General features: G+C 38.1%; 1 protein-coding gene across 3 annotated transcripts in view; it reads left to right on the forward strand.

Moving 5' to 3' along the window:
• pdzrn3b (PDZ domain containing RING finger 3b) overlaps positions 1 to 13,887 on the forward strand; it is a 127,823-nt gene that overhangs the window by 70,308 nt on the left and 43,628 nt on the right. The gene's annotated exons all lie outside the window — the stretch shown is intronic.

A 13,887-nucleotide genomic window follows, 5' to 3' on the forward strand; every position in this document is an offset into this window, starting at 1 on the left:
AATGTTAAGGCTGCTCTTTTCTATAGAATGAAAGCTCAAAACGTAAGCGAGGCATAAAGGTTGTGCATATGACTTGTGTGCTATAGTCCAAGTCTTTTGAAGCTTACTTTGGCTGTGTGTGGATGGACAAAAAAGCTTGCTGGAAAGCTTTCCCTCTGTAGCTCTCAAATTTTGTTTGTGCATATTTAAACATGGTTCCTGAAACTTCATTGGTTCTTTTGACCGATGTGTCTGAATGTTTTGAAATGAATGCAAGCGTGAAGGAGACTTGAGAGAACATCTTTGCTGGACTTCTTATTTTACTCAGAATTACAAATAATAGTATCTATCCCACTTCTTCCTTAAAGGTATAGTTCACCCAAAAATGAAAATACTGTCTTTTACTCACCCTCATGCTTTTGCCAAAATGTATCACTCTCTTTCTTCTGTAGAACATAAAGACAGCATTCTTCAAAATATTTTCTTTTGTGCTCTGTAGAAGAAAGTCATACAAGTTTGGAATGACATGAGGGAGATGTGACAGAATGATGACAGAATTTTTTGGGTTGAACTAACCCTTTACCATAGAAAGACCGTGCAGGCAAAGTTCTTAAACACTGAATAGGTGTTCCTAACATCTGAATGTGGGCGGACATGGGAATGTTTTTATGTCTGATGTTGTAACAAGATGTTTTTGCAACTTGGCTTCAATGAAATGGTCTTTTTTTCATTGGCTAGAAGATTTTGAACTCTAACCCAGTTTTTGAGACTGCTTTAATATTACTTCAAACTGTTATTTATTTATTTATTCTTTCATATTATAGTTCCTCCAAAGTCTTCTAACTTAAACACGGACATGCGCATGCAAACACACAAACTGCTCTGTATATGATAAGCTAGAAGACAGAGCTGTCTCTGTGCTGCATGATGGAGAGATGTTTGTGTAGTGTGGGATGTCTGGGTAACTGTACATATACACATAAACATTCCAGCTGCACTCCTGCTAGAGCCACTGCACCCAGGTGCTCTAGTTTAAATAATGTAATAAACCTGAAATGAACTGAGATGTAAGGTTGACACTCTTACCCTCGTAGTCTCCCGTCTGTCTGGGATGCATTCAATATTCATATGTAAAGTTTGGGGTCAGCAATAAAATATTACTAAGTTGTTGTTTTTTCAGCAAGGACGCAGTAAAGACAAAAGATTACAAAATATTTCTATTTCAAATAAATGCTGTTCTTTTTAACTTTCTATTCAAAGAATCCTAAAAATATAGTAAGCAGCACAACTGTTTTCTACTGTACATTGATGATAAGAATGATTTCTGAAGGATTATGTGACACTGAAAACTGAAGTTATTTTCTGCTGAAATGTTTTTTTTTCCATCACACGAGTAAATAAAAAAAGTAATATATTTATTTATAATATATATTATATAATAATGTAACATGAAATTTCAGTTTTTACCATATTTTTGTTCAAATAAATCCAGCATTGTTGAGCATAGGAGACAATAAACATCTTTACAACCCCAAACTTTTTGAATCTTGTATAATAATATAAAAAAGCTGAAAATGGCTTATTGTGATGAGTTAAAGCAATGTAAAAACATATGTTGTCATAACTTATTGATCATATAATTTTTTAGTTTAGTGTAAATTACTTAATATTCTGTGCTATTGCTTGGTCTCCAAGTCTTTTTCCAAGTGTTCTGAAGCCATGTGATCATTTGATGTAGAACAGACAGAAATTGAAGTCATTTATTATGTTGGTTTGACGTTTAATAATAGTTTGACGGTCGATGTTTTGAATTGAACGCAAACTTTGAATGAGATTTTGAGAGCTTTTTTTCCCTCTCCATATGTCGTGTCAAACAAAGTTTATGTGTCTGGGTTCAAGGTCTTAAAATGCTCAAAGAATTTGTGTATCCTTGAACGCAGCCATCTTTTTCTGCCATCAGTGAAGCTGAAAAATGCTCATTCATATCAGGTCTTTTGGCCTCATCTATGCCAAAACACAAACACTGTTAGTTTAAAGGGGTGGTAAAACACATTCTTTTGAAGGCTTGACTGTGTTTGTGGGGTGCACTGTAACATGTGTTCATGCTTCGTTTTTAAAAAAATTGCCTTATTTTTCATATATTTGACCTTTATTCTACACTGCTCTGTCCCTCCTTGTAAAACGGTCTGATGCTTTCCGGGTTGTATGAAGCCAGTCCCTCAAAAATACGCAGTGGGCTCTGATTGGTTAGCTGGCCCAGTGTGTTGTGATTCGCTAACCGCAGTGCACGTCGGAAACGTCACGCCCCTTACCGCCCGAATCAGACCCAGAACATTTGAGTGAAGATGATCGAGCAGAACCTGTTCAGTCCTCAAGAGTAAAGACTGCGGATCTATAATGATCGCTACTGAATGGCACTTTAACTTTTGTATTTTTAGAACGATTATAGCCAAATATCTGTCGCAAGAACTAACCCAAAACGAACACTAAGCACTGGCTTTAACTAGTAAGTTAGCCAAATCACACACAGAACCATGTTTAGCATGCCTGTAGATAAACAATACATAAAAGCTCTAATCAAAGAATCATTTACACTAATGCCAGGTTCGCTGTTGAGATTTTAACGTTAGTGTTTGTAACGTTAGGTGTTCGTCGGATAACGTTAAGTATGAATGAGCATTTAACAGACTGGTTTGCAGAACAGCGCTGTCATCTGTTTACTTCCTTGCTACAACCTATTACAGGAAAACCCATCGATGAAAAATAAATCAGACTTACAGGTTGTGGCCCGTAAACAGCTTCTGTTTGTAAATCCAGCTTTCAGGACAAGCCGTTGTGCATATCCTGTATTGAACTCGCGAAGTTTGTGGAAGATTGTGTTGTCCTCCGTGAAATGTGCAGCGCGCGCGTCGTGCATCCACGCACCGGCAGTGTTTTTTTCACGCAGCTGACGTTGTGCAAATCTGGCATTGAAATCGCAAAGACGGTGGATGTTTTCCTCTGTTAGATGTGCTGCAGGGAGCCCTGCGCGCGCCTGATTCCCCGCTGACTCAAACACATGTGCATATAACATGCTGTATGTTAAACGCTCTGCAACGCACCCCTGTCCCAAGGAAGGCTGAACAGAGCAAGTACCCCAGACCTGCAATCCGGATGAAAATAACAGCATTTCCTTGGCATCGCGGCAACAACACTCCAGCCTAACTAACTTATACCACAACAGCGCCGCGATACAAAATGGCCTCACCCCCCCTTATTTAATATTCTCGGAGGAGGGGTTTATGTAAATATTGAGCCTGTTGATGTCACCAACCCTGGAGGAATGTGTGTAGTCGCCTACTGGCCGTTTGCTGTAGTTCTTAGAAACTGATTTCTTTAAAAGCAAATATCTCCCTTTGCTTTAAACTTTGAACGTTGTAACTTTGCAGATGTTGTTTATGCTCAAGCAGCAACATTACACGTTAGCTAAAGTTAGAATAGTGAAATCGTGGTTTACCACCCCTTTAAGCATTATGGTGGCAAATATTACATTACCGTGTGTATTTTCCATCAAAGTGGGCCCAACTGTACATTACACAACTGTTTCTGTCAGAGCAAGAGGATTTACAGGCTGTTAGGTGCCAGGTGTGCCGTTACTGTAAAATATTTATGTGCTCACTGAAAAATGTACTTGCCGTTTAAGTTGGACTGTTGTCTGTCGAGGCAGGTCTCCGTTGACCTGTTACAATGTCTTGTTTTAAGAGACCGAGGGAATGTGAAGTTGTTTGCCCTGCCTTTTGCCAAGAGGCCAGCTGGATTCAACCGTTCCACTGGAGATGAATTAGACAGGAGGAGAGGAGATCCCTCTAGTGGACAAATCAGTTGTGCAAAGTATTTTTCAGCAACCTCAAACACTCACAGCACCCATTCTTTGAGAATTCATTTTATTGTTTTATTTTTTTAGTTTTACTGATTCTTGGTTATGTAACCATATTGTGAAATATATAATATAATATAATATAATATAATATAATATAATATAATATAATATAATATAATATAATATAATATAATATAATATAATATAATATAATATAATATAATAAATATAATATAATATAATATATAATATACATTTTAGGGAGTGTTTACAAAAGGTAAGACCATATTATTTATTGTACTTTTTTTTACTGTAGTTTAGTAATTGTTTAAAAGCTAATTTGACTTTTTTTGCCACTGTTTAAGGATGTTAAGGATGATTTGCTTTTGTCAGCATTTATAATCACCTTCCAAACAATTGCTGTGGTATTGCCATGTTTCTCGGGGCAATGGTATAAAGAGAGTTATATTTAAAGGGATAGTTCACCCAAAAATGTAAATTCTAAATCACTTACTCGCCCTCAAGTTGTTCCAAACCTCTGAGTTTCTTTGTTCTGCTGAACACAAAAGAAGATATTTTGAAGAATGTTTGAACCAAGCAGATAGAGCAACCATTGACTACCATAGAAGGGAAAAAATACTGTGGTAGTCAATGGTTGCTCTATCTGCTTTGTTACAAACATTCTTCCAAATATCTTCTTTTGTGTTCAGCAGAACAAAGAAACTCTTAGAGGTTTGGAACTTGAGGGTGAGTAAATGATGACAGAATTTTCATTTTTGGGTGAACTATCCCTTTAAGTAGCACATAAGGCTTATCATATTGGTGTCATTAAAAAAAGACATTAAAGTAACAGAAAGATAATGGACGCTTCTTGCATTTTGTAAGGGAGATTTTATTGTAAATCAACAATAATTGGAAACTTTTTAGAATACTGATCTATCATTAATAAATAACGGCAGGAATGAGTACCGCACTCTTAACACTTCTATTAACTTACACGAAATGTTGATTAACAAAATGAGTAAGTAATAGTGCTCAGTTGAATGCGGTAGTTCACTATTAGCTAATCAGTAACTACCACTTTTCCCATACCTCCCAGAGGACTACTAAGAACTACTATATTCAGGTTCATAATTAATGTGAATGCATAATGTAGAATCAATTCTAAAGTGAAGGAAAGCAATGACTCCGCTGTCACTGCGTCCTTCAGAAGGAACTACTAATTATTTGGATCAGTATTCTAAATTGAAGATCATGGTAACCCACTAGTAATGACTCGAGTGTTACCAAATACATCAGAAGGAATTACTATCCAAAACCTTACAAAAAATCCTCAAAAGTAGGGTGTAATCATGTTTTTCACTTTAGAATACTGATCCAAAAAATGTGTAATTCCTTTAGAACGATTTGCTAATATTAAGCCATTACTAGTGGGTTATATGACCTTCACTTTATTATTAATTATACATTATGCACTATTCACATTAATTACAAACCTAAATATAGTGGTTCTTGGTAGTCCTCTGGGGGGTATGAAAAAATAGTTACTGATTAGCTAACAGTGAACTACCACATTCAACTGAGCACTATTACTAACTCATTTTTAATCAGAGTTTCTTGTTAGTTAGTAGAAACTAGAGTGTTACTCATTTGTTCCTGTGTAGTTATTCATTAATGACAGAACAGTACAATTCAGTTCAGTAATAACAAAGCTCATCATCACCACATGCATATACTCTGCATGATTCACAAGGCTTTTATCTCTGTCGTCGCTGACTCTCTTTTCTGAGAGTCATTGTGTTTAATACAGGGTCTGTCTGAGTTTCAAGAGCTGGAATTGTATAGCAGACTGTTGCGGTTTCTGACAGTGTTTGTTAAGTTTAAATGTACTATTATATGGCTTGAGGAATCTGAGGGTCAAGCTCAGAGCAGACACTGACATTTGTTCTGTATCTGACCCCAAACCACCAGCAGACATCACAGAATGCTTTTTGCCTCAAGGGCTGTGTTTAACTCGACAAACAGTTAAGAGAAAGATCAGCCGTGCTTTTGTGGAGAGGAGCCCGTTTGTCTTTGTCTACAGATGTTTGAGAAGAACGCAGGCAGAAGTGATAGATATGGTTCTACAATTGTTTCTCCAAAGTGAAATTTTCGAACATGGGAGTAATATTCTGATTTATGTCATTTTCTATATAATCCTTTTTAAGGTGATGTATTTACCACATAGAATTGTTCTATATAGCAGTGCAGATAAACAAGGCTAAAATATGCTTTAGGGACAACCTGTGGATGAATTGAGAATTTGGTGTTTTGTTTAGTACAAACAATATAGTTTTTTTAGGATGTTGTGAAACTGATAGAGTATCAGAGGGTGAATGGTAACACAGGATTATACTTTATATATGTATAAATAAGATAAAATAATACATGAAAATAATGTATACACCGATCAAACATAACATTATGACCACTGATTATCTCTTCATCCCGGCACCTGTTAGTGGGTGGAATATATTAGGCAGCAAGTGAACATTTTGTCCTCAAAGTTGATGGTCTGGGCAAGCGTAAGGATTTAAGCGAGTTTGACATGGGCCAAATTGTGATGGCAAGACAACTGGGTCGGAGCATCTCCAAAACTGCAGCTTTTGTGGGGTGTTCCCGGTCTGCAGTGGTCAGTATCTATCAAACGTGGTCCAAGGAGGGAACAGTGGTGAACCGGCGACAGGGTCATGGCTCATTGATGCACGTGGGGAGCGAAGGCTGGCCCGTGTGGTCCGATCAAACAGACGAGCGACTGGAGCTCAAAATGCTCAAGTTAATGCTGGTTCTGATAGAAAGGTGTCATTTTTGTGAACTATGAACCACTCGTATATTTAGCACAATTGATGTTTATCCTTTTTGACTGTAAATGCTGATGATGACACAGCGGTTTGCCTTTCAACTGGTGTTGCTCCTGGTAGCCTCATGAAGAGATTCTGTGTTTGCAGACTGTGTTTGCAACTGAGAGAGGTACAGTAGCTTTTGGGAAAGTGAGCGTTAATGAGAGGAAGACCTGTTTGGATATTTGGCGGCCTGATCTCCTGAGGGCAGGGTTACACACTTGATGATTCACACACACAGTATGTCCAGATGGACTCAGAGGGGGTTCATGAGAACGAAATCTGAGAGAGATTCAGGGGGAGTGGAGTGGGTAGAGATGAGAAAAAATCTCCTAGCGAAGGGAGAAAGCACAACAGAACAGCATAAAAAAAACGAGTGGGAGAATAACAGAAGATCACAGACTTGGAGACAGGTAAAGAAAGAACCTTCAATGAAGATAAAGAGGGAATCACATGGGAGGGCAGGGAATAACAGAGACATCCTGAGTAGTGTTGTGTGTGTTGTGATGAGTGCAGGGAAGATTTATGAGATGCTGTTGAATGTAGCAAGCAAACAGTAGATCTCCTCCACCTGCTCTCTCTCTCGCTCTCTCCCTATATCTGTCTTTGTATGTCTGGGATTTGCTCTCTTGTTGAAACTATTTGCACAGATTCTCAGTTTGCTATAAACTCCCGGACACTGTCAACTTTCCACTCTCTTTTCACAGACATACACTTTCCCCCTCTCTCACACTCTCAACATATTCACACCTATGGTTCACCTTGGTTGGAAGAGGTGTGGTCAAATATATTTCTCCCCTGACAAGAGGCATTGTGTAAATATATATTTAGATAAAAGGTTCTTCTATGCCATCACGGTGAAAATGAACTGGCTTTAGGTGTTTTTTTTTTTTTTTGACGTTGACGTTTAATCTCATCGACAGCCTCTGTAGTCCCATTTAGCTACTTGTCAGCAACTGCCTTTTTTCAGCAAGACATGAACAGCTTAAAAAAAATCCTGAGTGGGGTAATACTGATGTATTTTATGTCGAAGAATAAAACGTGTAAGTATCTTGAGCTTGTGTTAACCACATACCTTATTTCAGCCATTTAAACAAAATCCCATTAAAAAAACCCCACTGATTTTGTGTCGATGGAACCGGAAGTGCTAAAATGCTAACTCGCTTCTGCACCACTCTATACATGCCTGTCGAAGCCATACACTAAATTGTAATATATCCTGCTCACTTGACGACTTAAAATAGTCTAGAAAATCTGAAAATATTTGTTACTGAATGCTGAACACATTTACAATTTTATATTGATTCAGTTTATATAGAGGTCTATGTTTTGGATGAATATTGGTGCCTGCCATGACTGTCTGGTAGACAATCCATATAGGGGTGAAATCAGATTGATAGGGACACTTTTTGCCATTGAGATTACTAGGAAAAAGTGTCCCAATCAACTTGAATTCACCCCTATTATATACACCCCCCCCCCCCCTTTTTACCATTGGGGTTGTAGTTCCCCCCCAATATTCAGAATAGAGGTCAGTCAAATGTGTTTATAATAACACTTAACTTCCCAATCATGGATACTTGTTTACACCACAGTAATAGTGTAAGCCCTCTGACAAAGCTTGCTACCTATAGGGGGAGCTAAAACTTCAAAAATCAGTTCTTCTATCACTACTATCAATACAGCTCTAATCTTAACACTTAACTGGGATCAAGTGATATATTGATCATAATTTGATTATGAAATAAAATGTACTCTGCAATAACTTCTGTTTACATAGACAATTCATATATAAAAATTGATAATGACTTGCCCATTCATCTTCTTTGTATTAGTTAATTGTATGTGAAGTGTTCTTTGAGTGTGAAACCAAGATTTTTGTTTGGGAGAGAGCGTAACTTTGACATTTAACAAGTCAATTCTTAAGTTGTATGCATCACAAAGGGTACAGAGAGAGCAGTGCATACGCTGAATGGAAATCGATGCATTAGACCACAAGTCAACCCGTTTGGATTTGTGACATAATCTTGAGTTCATCAGCTGAACCTCTTTTTTTTTTTTGCTAATGCACTGGTCGGTTCATGATGGCTGAACCTGCCATTTTGCCTAACCTGGTTCTACAGTGAAGCCGTCATGATAATCACATTACAGACCAACAAAAGACCCACTTCACTTGAGCTCTGTCTCTCTCTCCATATTCCCGAAGACATAAAGGCTGCTCTGAGGGAGTCATTTAGGCTCTGGCTTGTACAACAACCACAGCTGCAACGAGACTTTCTTTTAGGTAGTATAAAGGTATATGTTCTCAAGTTTCATTGAAGCCCTTATTGTGCCATTTCTATGGTTCTTTTTCACTGTTGTGTTGGTGAACAGTGGAATATGATGAGCAGCTTAAGTTCTCTGTTAAAGGGTTAGTTCACCCAAAAATGAAAATTCTGTCATTAATTACTTACCCTCATGTCGTCCGACACCCGTAAGACCTCTGTTCATCTTCGGAACACAGATGAAGATATTTTAGTTGAAATCCGATGGCTCCGAAAGGCTCAAATTGGCACAAATTTGTATAAAATACAAATACAAAGTCCATCTCACTACAGTGGTTCTACAATAACTTTATGAAGCGACGAGAATAATTGTTGTGCGCAAAAAAAACCTAAGTAACGACTTGAATAGTGATGACCGATTTCAAAACACTGCATCATGAAGCTTCGAAGCGTTATAAATCAGTGAGTCGATTCAGTGGTTTGGATCGCCAAAGTCACGTGATTTCAGCAGTTTGGCGCTTTGACACGCCATCGAATCATGATTCAACTTGCTGATTCATAACGCTTCGAAGCTTCATGATGCTGTGTTTTGAAATCGGTCATCACTATATAAGTCGTTTATTTAGGTTTTTTTTGCGCACAAAAATTATTCTCGTCTCTTCATAAAGTTATTGTAGAACCACTGTAGTGAGATGGACTTTGTATTTGTATTTTATACAAATTTGTGCCAATTTGAGCCTTTCAGAGCCATCGGATTTCAACTAAAATATCTTCATTTGTGTTCCGAAGATGAACAGAGGTCTTACGGGTGTCGGACGACATGAGGGTAAGTAATTAATGACAGAATTTTCATTTTTGGGTGAACTAACCCTTTAACAGAGAACTTAAGCTGCTCATCATATTCCACTGTTCACCAACACAACAGTGAAAAAGAACCATAGAAATGGCACAATAAGGGCTTCAATGAAACTTGAGAACATATACCTTTATACTACCTAAAAGAAAGTCAAGTTATTGTAGAACCACTGTAGTGAGATGGACTTTGAAACGATATCTTTAGTACCGTTTATGGGTCTTGAGAGCAGAGATGGGCACTCGAGTTAGTGACTCGGACTCGAGTCGCATTTTTTGAGACATCAGACTAGACTCGGGACTCGACCTGAAATAACTTCAGACTTGACTCGACAAAAAAGTCTTGTGAAATTTTAAAGGTCCTGTTCCTCGTGATCCCATTTTTCAAACTTTAGTTAGTGTGTAATGTTGCTGTTAGAGCATATATAATACCTGTAAAATTATAAAGCTCAAAGTTCAATGCCAAGCGAGATATTTTATTTAACAGAAGTTCACTTTCAAAGCCTACAGTGAACGGCTGGTTGGGACTACATCCTGGTACATCCTGCTTTAATTACGTCAGTAGAGCAGTTTGTCGACTAACCTCCGCCCACAAGAGTACGCGAAAAAGGGGGCGTGGTCTTGTTGCTCCCGCGTGGATAAGAGGAAGTGTTGCGTTCGGTTGCGTTTGTATAGTTTGTTTGTCGCCATGTCGTCGAGACGCTGTTATTTTCATCCCGGAGTCAAGTCACCTTTGTTTGGCTTTCCCAGGGACGCTGTACTTAGAGATCATTGAGCGCATGCATCCCCGTTATGGTGAGAGGCGTGACCTTTCCGGTAACGTGCGCTCTGCATGCGCTAAGCTGCTGTCGAATCACAACACGGGAACCGCTGGCACAATCAGAACTCGTTACGTATTTCTGAAGGAGGGACTTCATAGAACAGGGAAATCTTTCAAGCCGTTTTGAGGACAGTGAAAACAGCAGTATACAGATAAGTAAATTGTGTGAAAAATACTGTGTTTTTTTTACACGCGAAACATGAACACATGTTATATTGCACACTGTAAACACAATCAAAGCTTCCAAAAAACACGAAAAATGGGACCTTTAAAAACAACTCAAGTCTTTAATCCTTATTTATCGTAAATGTAAAAAAAAATCGTTATAATATCTGCTTCACATGTACGTGACGTGGTAGGTCGGACCCTTGTTATAGAATTTCATTACGGATGTTCGTGTATTGCACGCGTCATAAGAGTCCTATGAAACATGACAGGATCCATCGTGCCATATGTTCTCACACATGGATTTGTTACCGTGTCAGATCGGCCAGATGCAAAGAATGTGTGGAAAACAATTCAAGACGCAGGAACGTCATTTTATTAGACATCGCGTCCACAAAGGTTAGTGACATTAACTCACACAGCTGACGGTGTAACGTTAGCTGTTTTAATGTGGTGTAGCCAAGTGGCTCTTTTGGGTTGCCAGCCTGTTAAAACATGAATCAAATCGAACCTTTAAACCTAGCACTACGTTTTACTTTTATCAATCTTTTCGCAGCTTTTCTCTCTCTTAATGTAAACACGAGAGAGAGATAGAAAGATGTTAATCCGTTAATTGCTTAAAGCGCATATTTTAACGTATCGCAATCAGCATGCTGAAAAGTTTTCTATTGACTAGAAACGTTCGGTTTGATTATTTTCTGATAATGTCTGTCGTCAATAACAACGCTGTGTAACAAACGTGAATGGCGCCATCTTGTGTCCACTCAGCGACTGTATTGAAAATGACTACTTGTCTTGTTGCCAGGACAATAGTTGTTGTTTTTTTCACATTATAATGGATTATAACGTACGGCTGGATGTATCCCTTACATCTTAGCACTTTCATTACAAACAAAACAGATGATAGAAAGATCACATTTTGTCTGTTAAAAAAAATTGGATTTTTGAATATTATGGGGTTTTTTTTGTAAGAAATAAAATGACTTGAGACTCGACTCGGACTCGTGAAAAAAGACTCCAGACTTGACTCGGACTCCAGATGAAAGACTTGTGAACATCTCTGCTTGAGAGTGTAAAGTGCATTGTGCCAATGGAGGCCTTTCTGAGCCATCGGATTTCAACTAAAATATCTTAATTTGTGTTCCGAAGATGAACCGAGGTCTTACGGGTGTCGAACGACATGAGGGTAAGTAATTAATGACAGAATTTTCATTTTTGGGTGAACTAACCCTTTAAGCAGTGGTGTAAAGTATTTGAGTAAATGTAATTAGTCACTGTACTTAAGTATCTTTTTGGCAACTTTGTTATTTTACTTAGTATCAAATATATGAGCAACTTTTACTCTCTACTTGATAAATTTTTGGATAAGTAAATGTACTTATTACTCCATTACATATGTGATGAGTAATGCAATTATAGGGTATAAGGGCAATTAAAAGATATAAGGTACTATATCTTGTGTGCTTTGCCTTTACTCACCCAAAATGGTCAACGAGGTTACTTTATGCGATTGAGAGTGGGCAGTTGAGAATCGCAAGTTGTTTGATTTATGAGATGAGGTCATGACTGTAGCCAGTGTAGCAGCCGAAACCAGCACATCCAGTGCAAGTTGACTATTTAATTTGAATTAACATTATTTTATGTATCCGCTATATTGACAAGATCTTTTTGAAGTTTATTGGTTTTCTTATGGCCTTTTTATGCACTTGAGCTTAACTGAGAATTGAGAGTTTGTAGATGTTTGTGTTGACCTTTATTTTATTGCAATATTGAGGTGTCTTATTTTGATTTTAGAAAATAAACATGATCTTTCATCTTGCAAATCAATAGTTTCTTGTTTTCCCTGGCATGTCTCTTAGGTGTTGAGGACTAGTGCATCTTTGAGCCTACATTCAGTATGAGTAAAATACTTAAGTACTGTTAAAATCAGATACTCTTAGACTTTTACTCAAGTCGTATTGTAATTGGTGACTTGTAACTTGTAATGGAGTTATTTTCGCTGTAGGGTATCTGTACTTTTACTCAAGTATGGTTTTCAGGTACTCTTTACACTTCTGCTGTTAAGTGAAACTCTCTCTCTCTCTCTCTCTCTCTGGCTCTCGCTCTCTGTGTGTGTGTGTGTGTGTGTGTGTGTGTGTGTGTGTGTGTGTGTGTGTGTGTGTGTGTGTGTGTGTGTGTGTGTGTGTGTGTGTGTGTGTGTGTGTGTGTGTGTGTGTGTGTGTGTGTGTGTGTGTGTGTGTGTGTGTGTGTGTGTGTGTGTGTGTGTGTGTGTGTGTGTGTGTGTGTGTGTGTGTGTGTGTGTGTGTGTGTGTGTGTGTGTGTGTGTGTGTGTGTGTGTGTGTGTGTGTGTAGAGAGGGAGTGAGATCACTGCTCACCTGTTTGCCACATTAGGGGGCTGATGTTTGGTGAGCTGTGAAGAAACATCAAAGTAGAGTTCTTAGTAATGAATCTCCATCATGCCAGAGACACTAATACTACTGAACAGAACGGCACTCCTCACTCCCCACTGAGAGAGAACGAGAAAAAAACAAAGAAAGAAAAAGAGGATGAGGGAATTTGATGAAACCAATGAATCAGGTTTGTTTAGGAGAGTGTAAACACACTATATCCTTTCAGAATCAATAGGATGATGGACCCCATACTACTGTTTTGTTTGTTTCTTCATTGATCCTTAGGCATTATGATCTGACCAGTTTACTTTTCTGCTCCATTCATACCTCTGTTAGAGAATTCAGACCATTGTTTAAGCTGGTTTTTGTAACATGCTAGGTTTTCTTATCCAAATAGATATACTGGGTCTAACCATTTCATCCAAATTGTCTACCTACTGGATATTTGACCAGTTAGAAACCATATAAAATGAGCTAGCACCTTAAGCCAGTTCTACATTCTTAAAAATAAAGGTTCCGAAAGTGGGTTTTCACAGCAATGCCATAGAAGAACCGTATTTTTCTTGAGTGTGAACCTAATGGGGTTTTGGTTTCCTTGCCACTGTTGCCTCTGGCTTGGCGTGCTCAGTTGGGGACACTACATTTTTTAACTAAACATCTAAATAAATCTAATTAATA

The sequence above is a fragment of the Gobio gobio genome, assembly GCF_949357685.1.
Source record: "Gobio gobio genome assembly, chromosome: 17".
Classification (NCBI taxonomy): Eukaryota; Metazoa; Chordata; class Actinopteri; order Cypriniformes; family Gobionidae; genus Gobio; species Gobio gobio.